We start from the raw sequence: 15,215 nt of genomic DNA, 5'->3' as shown, positions 1-15,215 counted from the left end.
GAGAGAGGACGAGAGAGAGACCGACAGAGAGAGGACGAGAGCGAGAGACAGACAGAAAGAGAGAGAGAGAGAGAGAGAGACGAGAGCGAGACAGACAGAAAGAGAGAGAGAGAGAGAGAGAGAGAGAGAGAGAGAGAGAGAGAGAGAGAGAGAGAGAGAGAGAGAGAGAGAGAGAGAGAGAGAGAGAGAGAGAGAGAGAGAGAAGACTAATGAGACATGGCCATACTCCCATGTGGTCGGTGTCAAAAAGATAAATGAAGTAGCTAATCGGTCAGAGGAAGTTTGAGGAGGAAGTTGAAAGATTTATATTTTTAACATTTACATTTACATTTAAGTCATTTAGCAGACGCTCCTATCCAGAGCGACTTACAAATTGATTTAAGACACCTTAATTGCCATTTTTAATACTAACAGAGATTGAGAGCAATCCTGATATTGGACATGTCAATGAAATGGATGATACTGCCAATGACTCACAAAACTGCTACGCGGAATCCTTATTTCAATAAAGCTGTGTCTCAATGAAGAACCATTATTTTTGGGCCAATTGGATTAAAAGAAAATGTCGGTGCATTCTCAAGAGAGGATCAAAAACACTTAGTAATTTCAAGTCAAAAACCTTCAACAAAGCTTTAAAAGGAGGTCGGACATCGTCTGAGTGAAAGCATTGAGTTAGCAGTCATACTCCTTACCTGTCTGGCTGTCCTCGTCATACACCTTCATGTGAACAATCCCCGTGGTCTTGTTGCGTAAAACCACCATGTCCAGCCCACCTCTCTTACTGACGGTCCCCAACTGGGCCAAGCTGTCATCAGCCCACCACAGCTTGGCACCTGAAGACAGAAAAATCAATGATTGTTCATGACTGAATTGACAAGTATATTGATAAATCAGAGCTATTCAAAGGGTCATGAACACTGTGCAGTAGCAATAGTGGTTCTATGCCGTTTCTGCGAGTGACCCTTCAAATCAAACGCTAACGGCCCCATTTGTTCATCGATAGTAGACTATACAGCATGTTCGCAAAGCACGACAAATATCACTGGACCCAAATAACACGTTGAATGATCGCTTTCCTAGGAACTGTCACTGAATTGAATACATTCTAGGAACGGTATAATACTGTGTTATTCCTAAGGTATGTATAGCTCTCACTGTAGAGTATTCCCTCGCTGATGAATACAGTAGGCCGAGGCGGACTCCTGGGACGCTCGTAAAAGAAGGGCCAAGGAGGGAGCTGTGTAAAGGAGGACTTTCAGATTTCTTCCTCTGAGAATCGGGTGATACGAGACAGAGAGACAGGATCTTAAGTTTATTCCGCTACCCATAAATCTTAGGGGCACGGGTCCCAGGGAGGAAATAGAGGAACTGGGCCATGTGACATATTTTCTTCTTCTAATATAAGCCCGTGTACTGTACTTGCACCCTTGACCAGGAAAAAAATGAAAAAATGTTTATGCATGAGCCCAGCTCCAGCAAACAGGCAACGCTGAGGTACAGTCAGCCCGGCACAAAGGACGTAGGACAGCGGCTCAGCGGTCAGAAAACCTCTGAAGCAAGACCAATCCTGTGCCTGTAGACAGGGAACTTTCTCTTCCTTCTTTTTTTTTTTTGGAATCTGTTTGCAGACTTGAATGGGCTACAGTACAGTGGGCTTACGCCAGACCATTCTCGGCTTTTGGCCTGCTGGACTACAGCTATCAACAAAGAACATAATCTCCTCGAACGACGGGAAGGATTGGAGAGCATACAAAGAGACGGCGTGTTGAAACCGCAGAGATAAAAAAATGTTTTTTAAACATGTCTCTCTGTGGTTAAAGCACAGGTAGGATGAATATAAACAGCAGTCCCTCTGCAGGTGAATTACATCAGAATCAAACAGTGTTCCCAACAGAATTACGGCAGACCATACTGTAGATAGATAGATAGCACTTTAAGATGCCAGAGGCTATTTCAATATCCCAAGCAGATAAGAGAGGTACTCTAAATTAAGGAATCGTAACAAAACCAGAGCGAGAAGCCCATCAATAATGATGTTTCTCCCCTGTCTAACTCCCTGTAGGGTTACTCATGGGGAATAACCACTACAATATGAAATAATACGATATTAAACAAATGAATACAACCATCTAATCGATATGAAAAAAATAATCATTCCACCCTGTTAATAGCATCATGATCAACTGTCTTGTAGAGCGCGGAGAGAAACTCCCCCTCAATGATCTGTACTATTAAAACACAATACAATACAATATTATACAATCACCACTACAGCTATAAGTAAACCTGGAACAGACAGTCGGTGAGCCGGACGGATCGAAAGCCCAGGTTTCCCATCACTAAGTCAGAAAGCCTGGTTACTGTGTTCTGTTTGTGTAGCGGGAGGCAGCTCTGTCGCCCATCACTGTAGAGGCTAAACAAGTCCCACTGAAGCCAGAGAAACTTCCCTAAAGAGTTCTGTCTGGATGAGGCATTTTATCAGACGGGATGCAATTTTAAACGTGAATTAGAATAGTTTCAGAGACAGACATAAACAGAAAGGGGGAAACGGACAAGTAATAGAATGCAAGAAGACAGCAAAGGTTCATCGCTGTCAAAAACCCCTTTTACTCCAGATAAAAACAAACCCAAAAATCAATGGACTAGTACTCAAAACAAAATACAATTTGGGCAGAAAATACTTTCATGAGCTGGAAGGGCACAACATATTTATATCAGGCACTTTCTAAGACAAAAAGGGTAGTCGTGCTAAACTGATCCTAGACCAGCGCATCTTACTCTTGAGACACTTTATGAACACGGGCCCATGCTCTAAGCTCTCGCCACTCACCCATAACAGCTAGAGCCGTGACTTTAACCAGCTCCTCCTTCATGGTCTCCAGCACTTCCAGACCACTACCGTCCAGACTACACCTGTTGACGGTGGCGTTGCCTCCACTGATCCAGTACAGCTTGTCTGACGTGTAGTCTATCGACAGGCCTAGGAGAGACATCATCGATTAGTGTTGTGACCGGGCATATTATTGGGTTGCTGTTCTACCAATCGTCTCACTCAATCTTGCAATATTGTTTGTTACCAGATAGTAGCACTACTGTTGTCGTGCAATATACAATGGCAGAAGACAACTGGTACTGGCCACTAAATGTGGATGTTTTGTACTGTGCGTGTGACATTTACCAACTGGCTCTCTCTGGTTCTGTTGAATGATCTTGCTATTGCTTCCATCCATGTTGGCCACGTTGATTGTGTTGCCATCTGTCCAATACATTTTCCTGGAAGGTAAAAACTCAATAGGAAAACAATATTTTGCATACAAAACACCAACACAAAAGTGCCTCATTTATCATGTCATGTAACTAGCATTAATTTGACTATAACTTGTTATACCTAATCAATATCAGACATTGAACTGTATACAAGTACATACAAAACTGGAATCTTACCCTTTAGACGGATGTACGGTGAGACACTTGGGCTTCTCAATCCCGTGAACCACAGAGGTTTTCAGGGACCCGTCTAGCCTCGCCACGTTTATCTGTGACTCGTCGCTTTCTGAACTAATCCAATACAGGTTCCTGGAGAGCCAGTCCAGGGCCAGACCTCTTACATTAACGATACCTGGAAAACAAAGGATATGCAGAAGACAACATCAATACGGTCACGCTCATCTCTTCAATAAAGTCATGTACGGAGTCAACAACCTGACAGGTGCACTGTGAAAATTAGAACGGGTTACCTATGAAAAGGACCTTAAAATGGACGCAAAACAGTGTAACAGTCCGAGAAAACATTTTACAACAAACATTTTGGTTCAGTTACATAAAGTGTCAGAAAACCGGTACGTTTCAGAACACAGAGGTGAACATCTTTCTCTACCTCCGGATACGATCGTCTCTATTGCGGTTCCTTTGATGGAGGACCGTTTGATGGTTTGTGTTTTGACGTCAGTCCAGTAGATTCGTTCCTCGCTGATGCATCATAGTCCACTGCTGTGACCTCATCTATATCTGGGACCGTCAGGGCTGTGATCAGGTTCAGGTAAGGGTTGTCAATGTCCACGCCACGGATCTCGGTTCGCCTCACATACAGAAGGAATCTCTTCAGTGCTGTTGAAGGACAAGAGAAAACTGGACGTTGACATTGCTTCGTGTAGCCTGCGTTCAAAGTTCAGAATCAAGCGGGTCTTATCTCAAAACAGTAGAAACCTGCTGTGTTTCGAAATGACTCACTTTTGAGGGACATGCACTATAGTGTATGAATGTGGAGGATTGTGTGAATGAATGAATGGCAAGATAGATAGATGGTGCGATGGCTGGACGGAGAGACTGAAGTAAGGACAGACTGACAAACGGATGAAGGGGTGAGCTTCACTCACTGAAGCAGGAACAGTTGTCTGCAGATATCTTCATGAGGTGAGGGCAGGCACAGGATGCGGTGCGGTTGTAGTTGATAAGGCATAGATGGGAGCAGGGTCCACGACCGCCATTCGCCTCGCAGGGATTTGAGGCTATCGTCGAGAGAGGGGGAGAGGACAGGAAGTTGTTCAATATTCAACTAAATGTGGTTTCAATAATCAACTAGTGTGGTTTATTTTAATACAAGATTCTGATACTCTTGGAAGGAAACTTATTTGATTTGTGAAAGGCAGAGTCCTGTAAATGAACCCTACTGCCAAAAGTCCAGACAGAGAAAATGAAGCCTGATGAACCAATTCTTGGGTTAGTTGTTTAGTCACAATATTGTTTTGAACGTTCATTTTTGGACTGATGCCTAAGTATTCTACTCAATGTATCGTCAATCAGAGCCGATGAAGATTTCATCCAAAGTGTATTGCAGTGGCTTGGAAATACAATGACATTCAAAAGGAGACAAATAATTAGTATGAAATCTTTTGTTATCATTTTAAGTTGCCAGATTGACTTTAGATGCTGTATAATGTTAGCTAGCTAGCTAAGATTGAAGGGAGGCCAACAGAATTTAGCTAGCTAGCATTAGCATTGATAGCTATTTTTGACAGACTTTGCAAGCTAATGACAACTTTTCCATATGTCTAAAGTAAATTTGACGATATGATAATGCTGGCAAAGTTGTTTCCTACTAAATATTTGACTACTTTAGCAACGTCATCGTACTTCCAGGCACTGTAGTGTAATTTAGACTAAACCGTCCAGAATGACTGGACTTATCTCTCAGAGAACTTTGGACATAGAAAGTGAAAAGTATTTTGTGAGACACAGATGTAACAACAAATTTAAAACACAACCATACAACAAATTATTCATTATGATCTAAGTAAACAAAACTATTCAACCTGTCCAGCTGAGAAGGTTGTTTTTAATTCAAAACATCCGCTCTCTTTTCAACCTTGTGATCTTAATGTTTGAGAGAGTGTCGTAGCCTACCTTGTGGTTGTCTGCTGGGGTGGTATATCTGAAGGTCAAATGGCTGGGCGCTGGTTTTCTGGATGACTGTCACATTGGCCCCTGTCCACTTGTTAGCCCTAGCCAGAGTGTTGGTCCTCCAGTCAGTCCAGTAGACACTACCTCCGTAGAGACAGACAGCGAAGGGATGTGACAGGTACTCATGTCCCTTCAGAATCTCTATCACACCAGTCCCATCGTACAGAGCAGAGAATATGGCATCAGACCTGTTGAGATGAAGATAGATGTTTGTCTATTAGAATCATTTGATTCTACCAGCAGGGTTGGGGTGAATTCCAACTCAATTCAGCCAATTCAGGAAGTCAACTGAAATCCTCATCTAAATTGGAATTTCAGTTGACTTCCTGAATTGAAATAGAATTGATGGGGAATTGACCCTATATAGACAGGTACAGGCATATAACCCACCTGGCATCAGTCCACACAACCCTCTTCTCCATAAGGTCCAGAGTAAGACCATTAGGCCACGCTCCTATCTCCATGTCTCTGAAGACAACATGGCGTCCTCCTCCGCTCATAGAAGCAGCCTCGATCCGAGGGAAGGTGGCATCCCAGTCTGTCCAGAAAATAATTCTAAACCACAAAATACTCAAATAAGAATAGTCATCCATGTGAAATGGATTAAGGAATTGATCAGAATCAAGTCTACCTCACCCTAAGGTCATTCATATCAAAACAAGATTATGTAAGAAATGCATATCCTCGTTAAAGAGTACTCACTCACTCACTCACTCACTCACTCACTCACTCACTCACTCACTCACTCACTCACTCACTCACTCACTCAGAGATAACTAACCCCTGCTCAGGATCCAGAGCGATGGCTCGTGGGTGCTCCATCCCTCCGGCGATCAGTGTGGTCCGGAGATTCCCGTTTAGCTTGGCCACCTCTATCTGATCTAAGTTGCTGTCGATCCAATAGAGGTTCCCTGCTATCCAATCAACGGCCAGACCCTCCGGAGTAGCCAGTCCATGTTGGACCACCACTTCAATCCCTGTCACACCTGTAAGGAACCAATAACAGTAAAGGACCAACACACTAGCACATAAGAGGGCAAGAGGACATGCTGAAACACAGGTAAAATAGGCCTTGGTTTAGGAAGTCTTCAGTGGAGTTGAGAGGAGAGCTAAATATAGCCAATACAACACTTTCCCCGTGACCTCAATTAAACATCAACAACTCAGCTTAACCAAAAATAAAAACAAATGTCCAACCAAATTCGTATGTGTTCCTACCAGCAGAGTCTAGCAGCTTCCCCCTGTATATCTTATCCTCAACCACATCGGTCCAGTAGAGTCGACTCTGATCGAAGTGGAAGTCTAAGGCGATCGTGTTCCTCAAACCAGGAACTAGAAGGCTGTAGTCTCGCCTGTGGAGATCGATCCTCCTGATCTCATGGCGGATGGAGAAAATGATGAATGCCTCAAAGGGATCTGAGGAAGGAAAGAAGAAATAAGTCAAGAAATACATTTTTGATCATAAATATTGCATACTAATGCAGATTCTCACGCAGATACACAAAAACACGGTGCTGTTCGTCTGCTAGAATAGCAACTCGTGTTAGTTTATTTTGTGAGTGAGGTTATATTGAAGTCAATAATCATGGAATAGATCGTCGTTTCATTAATGAAGTCATCTTTCATTTTCCTATCACATTATCTCGTTTAGCTCATCTTGCCATAAAACGAGTACAGAAACCTTTGGCGGATTCATCTCCAACCGACAGTGTAGCATTTTAGATGGAAAAAACGAGTGTATTCAATACAATTACCAGATGTTACATTATATAACTGGGAGACATTGATGAAGAGAAAAAAAGGCCTATAAAGCCACATGTGTATAAATGGCCAATATTCAAATGGGTACTGATTCTTACAAAGGTATTTAACTACTATATAAATGGAATGTCTAGGAATATAATCTATCACATTGCTTTTTATATGTGGATTTAAGGCACAAGGGTAAGGATGGCTGTCCCATAGAATATAACAATATATGCCATTTAGCAAACGCTTTTCATCCAAAGTGACTTACAGTCACGCGTGCATACATTTTACTTATGGGTGCTCCCAGCAGGTCAAACCCACAACCCTTGGCGTTGCAAGCGCCATGCTCTACTGACTGAGACACACAGGTACACAGAAATAGAATCAGAATTCTCGTTTCTATGGGCAGTCCTTGGGAAGTTCCACAGAGCGCAGGTATGTGTCGGAAAGACTTATCAGCCATGTCACACAGAGCTTAACACCAGCTACCTGTACTCTGGCAGGTGTCCCCATCTAGTTCCAGCCTCCAGCCTGGGTAGCAGGAACACTTGACGGTTGCTTTGTACTGCTCACACACTTGGCTGCACTTGAGGTGCCTGGAGCAGTAGTCCAGGATCTGGCACGTCCTGTTGTCTGGGCTTAGATTGAGCCCCGGCGGGCAGGAGCACGCCACGCCCCTCCCAGGAGCCACTGCACACTGGTGGCTACAGCCGCCGTTAACCAAAATGCAATCGGCTGAGATGGCAAGAGAAGAAGACAAAGAAAGGTGATGAGAGGTGAGCAGACTGATTCAGAGAACACAGACAGGTGTATGGAAGGAAAGTCCGGGAGTAGTGATGGATGGAAACCGATGTACTGCACGTCCTCGTCGACTCGTGACATAGGGGCTCAACTACCCCACAAGGAAGTGAACACAACTGTCCTGTCATATCTGTCTCGCATTTTTTTTCTTTCTATGGACAAAGTGTCATGTGGTAATCCCTGGGCATGTCATTCATGTGAACATAAGGTGTTCATCGGGCCTAACTCCATTGCCTAAGCCTGACCCCCACTGCTACGATCATCTAGCCCATGTGGTCCAAACAAAAGGATTGTCTCTGTTATAAACCCTAATCCCCTTCACTATTAATATGTCTCCTCTGTCTCTTCCCTGCCGATTTTGGAGTGTTTCCAGAGAAAACTAAGGATCTTGGTCAGCAAGAGTTATATCCTCTCCAGCCTCAACAGCTTGTTCTCTCCGGGTTTCTCCCTGAGTTCAGCAGGGAATACGAGGACAGATGGACAATGCCAAAGCAAGCACTGCTGCTGATTTACAACAGCTCAACACTGTCTGTCAACATATATTTGCTGGTCGGGCTATAGGAGGAAGACAAAGAAAATATAGAATGAAGTGAAAAAAAATAGAATGATATTTAATAATTCATTGAAGTGGGGACCGAGAGAATTGACTCCAGTGAGAGAAATAGGACCAAGAGAATTGGTTAGAAGTGATCGGAACAAAGGTCATACCACAGAAGTGTCCCTCGTCAGAGTGGTCAGAGCAGTCGTATCTCCCGTTGCAGATGCTCTCGGGAGGCAGGCAGACGGAGGTGTCGTTGGCACAGGGGTATCTGGGAGGTTTACATGGCGACATCTCACAGCCTTCCTCATCGGACAGATCCTCACAGTCATAGTCCCCGTCACACACCCAGCTCTTACTGATACACTTGCCTGCGAGGGGAGAAACAGAGAGAGATCAGGTGATGAGGCGAGGGACATAATTGCAACAAAAAAAAGTCCTTATAAGAGATATTGTGAATGATAACAAACCCACGTTTCAACCGTAAGTACAAAAATAAGAATTGATTGTCCATTTTCTTGGAGAGAACAGAAACTATCAGGTATAAACTGGTGAGAAAATGGTCATAGTGATACCTAAACCTAAACTGTCAATACCATCAAATGAAGCAATTCTGCTGATTCTAGGTAGTTGGTCAAATGCCTCTAAAGTGACTGGAAATAGAAGCTTTTAGAAACAATTGCAGGAAATAGGAAGCAATTATTGGAAGCAGCGAGGTAAAAAGCACAGTCTCAGAGGAATCCTGAAAAGCTGAGGAATAAAAGCGCTTTAGGCATCAGAAGAAAGTAAAGTGTATGGTGCTAGCAGAGAGGCAGCCCACCTCAGCTTTAATCTGTGGTATTGATGAGGAAACCCTGGAATAAATCCTGTTTACGTGGCTTGCAACAAGGCCTAATGAAAGACTATTCATTTGTCCCAAATGGCACCCTATTCCCTATATGGTGGACTCGTTTGACCAGGGCCCATAATGGCTCTGGTTAAAAGTAGTGCACTGCATAGGGAATAGGGTTCCATTTGGGATGCCTCCTATATATTTTCAAAGGCTATACTTTGTCAGCCTCAGCGTAAGGCAGTCAGCTTAGTCTGGACAGACACAGTGAATACAAATCAGAGCTGAGTCTGCCAATTATTTCAATTCAAACAACAGTGGGTTGATCTATTGTTGGAGGTATGTTCTTTCTGTTCACTTTAATTTGTTTTGTTTGACAAAATACTGCGATTCCAACCGGGCATCCTAATGAAGCTGTTTTAGAATCCACGCTGAGGGGTCTTTTTTAACAAACCTAACGCAATGGTCAATCTTAGCGCTGGCGGGAATCCAAAATAGCCTAGTTCGTTAAATAGCCTGCTCTTGAGCATTTTTGCATTTCACACATTTTCTATAGATTTCACACAGATAGGGGCTAGCCGTACTGTTGTAGTCTGGACATGGACATGCCAAACGTAGTCAAAAACTAGATTAAATTCACTAGGCTATTAATAAGCACTGAAAAAGACAGGACATAATCAAATTTGAATGAAAACAAAACAACCTGTTTTAAATAGGCTACATCTGAATACAGTTACAGGCACCATAATTGCTCCCCGAGGTCGTATAATACAGCTGGTTTTGCGCACATCCAAACTTTTCACAGGATCCAATACAAAGAGAAGGGGGGGGGGGGTCCACTCACTGTTACACTGCTCGCAAACGTAACGTTTTATAAACATCATGGAACCATCTTACAGATCTTTTTTGCACATCTCCAGAAATGGAAGATGAAATAGCATTGCATTCGGTCATGTACGTTCTCACCATAGACCAACGGACGGTGAATCTTTCTAGCGCGTTTTGTTTTTAAGCGAATGAAACAAAAAAAACAATGTATCTGCTTTTTAAACCAACAGCAATATTTCTAAATAGGATCGGGTCATGATATCGGAAATCGCTTCTCTCGTTCCAGGGTACCGTGTGCACACGTAGGCCTAAATGTCTTTAAGCGTAACATTCGCACGTCTATACAAAATACTTGGCTCCTGTCAATTGTATTGTGGTTTATGTGCAAAGAAGATCCCCCCCCCCCCCCCCAAAAAAGAAATTGCAGTTGATATGGCATTTTAGGAGGGTGGAATAGTTCGGACGAGAGGCGCTCTTTGAAAATGGTGATGGATAGTCAACTGAAAAAGCAAAATGAAGTATGCAGGTATGTGAATTTTGAATGATGAAAAAGCAAAATGAAGTATGCAGGTATGTGAATTGTGAATGATGGCAAAATGAAGTATGCAGGTATGTGAATTGTGAATGATGAAAAAGCTAAATGAAGTATGCAGGTAAATGGAATGATGGCAAAATGAAGTATCAGGTACTGAATGAAAAAGCAAAATGAAGTATGCAGGTATGTGAATTGTGAATGATGAAAAAGCTAAATGAAGTATGCAGGTATGTGAATTGTGAATGATGAAAAAGCTAAATGAAGTATGCAGGTATGTGAATTGTGAATGATGAAAAAGCAAAATGAAGTATGCAGGTATGTGAATTGTGAATGATGAAAAACATGAGGGCAAAAACCTCCAAAATACATTCAAGCACTCTCAGTAGACCATTTAAACCCTTTACTCATAGGCTAGTTAGATAACGGCCGGGATAAAATACGCACCTATGCGACACTTTTAAACCAGCCTAGATTAAGGGGAGGCTAGGCTACGCTTGGTCTTGAATCAAATTAAACGAAATTGGGGGGGGACCAATTGCTTTTTATGTTTCTAAATAGGAGATTCACCGGCCAAAAAGGCATGTCTCTTCCATTGGCACTGTGCTTCATGGCTGGATAGGCTGTGCTTCCCCTCTCAAAAGCCTTGCCATTATCAACTGTGTTACCGTTAAGGCCTGCTTTTTGTGAATCTTAAAACTCCTCATGATATTTTACTGAATTTTGCATGGTAAGTGAATGATGTGTGTTAAGCCTTTTAACAGCATGAGATCAGTGAACTAAGCTAGAGGCTTTTCTCGTGTGAATTCCCCACTTTAAGACCAATCATACATAACGCAGTGCACCGTACAGATGATTCATATCAACTCCATGTAACTATTGGCCCAATAATATGACCAACTCACATTGGGAGATCTGCAACTCCTCGGCCGATTTGATTTACCACAACCATGTGGAACTGTTTTAGGGGCCACATAAAGTATCCAAAGTATTCCCATTTTACTGGCATGGCTACATGATAAAGCGTGGAGACGCCCTGCAGGTATCATAAAAGACATGAAAGGCTCGCTGGCTTTTTCTTCACCATTGTGTGTGAATTCTAACCCTGTAGGCTTATATCAGTTTACCCAATGTGTGCCTGTACACCAAGGACACAGATTAAGACCATTTCAGGGTAATAACCAGAGATACATTCATTTGATTTATGTCTATGGTAATAACTGAGAGGTTGACATAAAAAACATGGCCGCTCGGGTTCATTTTGGGGGCATAGTGTACAGTCCTGTATGCAGAGTACACACGGAACACAATACATCTGGAGAGGTAGCTACAGTACCTGAGGTTTTACAGGTGAGCTTTTTGTGCCGGTCACAGTAGCTACAGTCCAGATGACACTTTGATGAAAGCAGTGTAGCTTTCTACAGCTAAACATGGGTATTTAATGATACTGTATGCACTGCATCAGAGCCACAGAGTGCGCAGCATTTCTCTCCTAAAGTGTTTTCACAGTAGCTTCAGTGCCGTACCTGAGGTTTGACAGGTGAACTTTGCGTGTGGGTCGCACATTCTGCTGGTGCCTTCACAGTCTGCCTCGTCACTCCCGTCCTCGCAGTCCTTGTCCCCGTCACACCTCCAGCGCTCGGGGACACAGGTGCCACCGTCGTCCCGGCAATGGAACTCCTCTCCGCTGCAGTCATCAGCTGATACCGAGGCTATAGGAGAGACGGTGGTTCAGAGAGATAAAGATACATTTACAAGTACGGAGTTCAGGTAGGGCTATGCACTTCAGCAAATAAAGTACTTCTTTCTTGGGTAAGGGCTATTTTTACAAGGACAGATACTGTGCATCTCAAACCCACATTCCTAACCGCATCCCCTGAAGTGTGATGAATAGCATCCCCATTTCAAAGACTATATTGAGCATATCCTCTGACTACACTATACTTTCACAGATCTAAGACTTCAATCCGAAGGGTGTGATTCGCCGTAAGGCAGATAGAATAATGGAAAGTGAGTGTGTTTTTCCCTCACCTGTCCCAGTGCAGGTGGTGTTCTCATCACTGTTGTCCCCACAGTCATCGTCCCCGTCACAGACCCAGTGGTCAGGGATACACTTCCCACTGGCACACTGGAATTGGGCACTGGAACAGGCATGGACACAACCCACCTCGTCACTACCATCCCCACAGTCATCATCTGGGTGAGGTGGAAAGGGAGAGGGGGAAAGGATGGGGAGATGGGAAAAGGAGGGGTTAAGGAGGGGGAGAATGAGAAGATATGGGGGAGAAGGGAAAAGATGGGGAACAGACGGAAGAGAGGGGGAACAGACGGAAGAGAGGGGGAACAGACGGAAGAGAGGGAGAACAGACGGAAGAGAGGGAGAACGGACGGAAGAGAGGGGGAACAGACGGAGAGAGAGGGAGAACGGACGGAAGAGAGGGAGAACGGACGGAGAGAGGGGGAACAGACGGAAGAGAGGGAGAACGGACGGAGAGAGGGGGAACAGACGGAAGAGAGGGAGAACGGACGGAGAGAGGGGGAACAGACGGAAGAGAGGGGGAACGGACGGAAGAGAGGGGGAACAGACGGAAGAGAGGGGGAACAGACGGAAGAGAGGGGGAACAGACGGAGAGAGAGGGAACGGACGGAAGAGAGGGGGAACGGACGGAAGAGAGGGGGAACGGACCGAAGAGAGGGGGAACGGACGGAAGAGAGGGGGAACGGACGGAGAGGGGGAACAGACGGAAGAGAGGGAGAACGGACGGAGAGAGGGGGAACAGACGGAAGAGAGGGGGAACAGACGGAAGAGAGGGGGAACAGACGGAAGAGAGGGAGAACAGACGGGAGAGAGGGGGAACAGACGGAGAGAGGGGGAACGGACGGAAGAGAGGGGGAACGGACGGAAGAGAGGGGGAACGGATCGAAGAGAGGGGAACGGACGAAAGAGAGGGGGAACGGACGGAAGAGAGGGGGAACGGACGGAAGAGAGGGGGAACAGATGGAAGAGAGGGGGAACAGACGGAAGAGAGGGGGAACAGACGGAAGAGAGGGGGAACAGACGGAAGAGGGGGAACAGACAGAAGAGAGGGAGAACAGACGGAAGAGAGGGGGAACAGACGGAAGAGAGGGGGAACGGACGGAGAGAGGGGGAATGGATGGAAGAGAGGGAGAACGGACGGAGAGAGGGGGAATGGATGGAAGAGAGGGAACAGACGGAAGAGAGGGGGAACAGACGGAGGAGAGGGAGACCGGACGGAGAGAGGGGGAATGGACGGAGAGAGGGGGAATGGACGGGAGAGAGGGGGAACAGACGGAAGAGAGGGGGAACGGACGGAGAGAGGGGGAATGGATGGAAGAGAGGTAACGGACGGAACGGACGGGAGAGAGGGGGAACGGAGGGGGGAGAGAGGGGGAACAGGGAATGGACGGGAGAGGGGGAATGGATGGGGAACAGACGGAAAGAGGGGGAACAGACAGAAGAGAGGGAGAACGGACGGAGAGAGGGGGAATGGACGGAGAGAGGGGGAACAGACGGAAGAGAGTGGGAATGGATGGGGAGAGGGGGAATGGACGGAGAGAGCGGGAATGGACGGAGAGAGGGGGAATGGATGGAAGGGGGTGAGGACAGAAGGGAGATTAAGAAACAGTGTGAGAGTCACAGCGTGGTTCAGAGAAGGTGAAATGTAATCATCCAGCAAGCTGCTTCTTGAGAGTGCAGTTCCATCCCATGGCATTTTCCCAGTAAGGAAAACTGGTTGAAATTATGTTGTTACAACCAGATTACAACCAATTCTGGTTGTACACTGGTTGTTGTAATGGCGCCATTTAAAATCAGGCAGTTTTTCCCACTGAGGTAGAAAATTGAACTGTAAAAAGAGAGTGTTCACAGAAAAATGCCACTCACCTGAGTCACAGTGCCATTTCACACTAACGCACCTTCCATTGGAACAGCTGAACTGTGTGAGGGGCTCACATGTGGCGAAATCTGTTAAGAAAGAAAGAAAAAATAAAATGTGTTATTGTCGTAATACAAAGACTTTTTTCTAACAAAACACTTTTGATGACAGGAATTGATCAATTACGACTGTCCAGAATCACATAGGCCAGTAATTTACACACTGCATGCACTTAAAACCTCTGAAACAGTGTGGGTGAACATGTTATTATTACACATTAGATGCAGGAGACATTGGCACAGTTATGTGAGTTGGCATTGCCTTTTAATTCTGAAGTTTTAAAAAATTGGAGTGAGCAAAATGTTTTTCAGTGCAAGCTTGAATTAGATTTAAGGAAGCCAAGCAGGAACTGTAATGACTGTGAACACTGGCTGTCTCTGTTTGTACTTGTGAAGCAGTTTCTAAGTAGCACCAGAGGTAACAGAAAAGTATCATTCACAGCTACATTTTGTAACAGAAGGTTCAAATTGTCCTTGCCGATTGTTTTGCAGACAGTGTCCTACTGCCTGTTACTTTTCCCTC

General features: G+C 44.7%; 1 pseudogene; it reads right to left on the bottom strand.

Moving 5' to 3' along the window:
* The window catches only part of LOC124008025, a 96,238-nt pseudogene that overhangs the window by 60,264 nt on the left and 20,759 nt on the right, over positions 1-15,215 (bottom strand).

This window comes from Oncorhynchus gorbuscha, linkage group LG21 (assembly GCF_021184085.1).
Source record: "Oncorhynchus gorbuscha isolate QuinsamMale2020 ecotype Even-year linkage group LG21, OgorEven_v1.0, whole genome shotgun sequence".
NCBI classification, from domain to species: Eukaryota; Metazoa; Chordata; class Actinopteri; order Salmoniformes; family Salmonidae; genus Oncorhynchus; species Oncorhynchus gorbuscha.
This window is presented reverse-complemented; position numbering and strand designations above follow the sequence as displayed.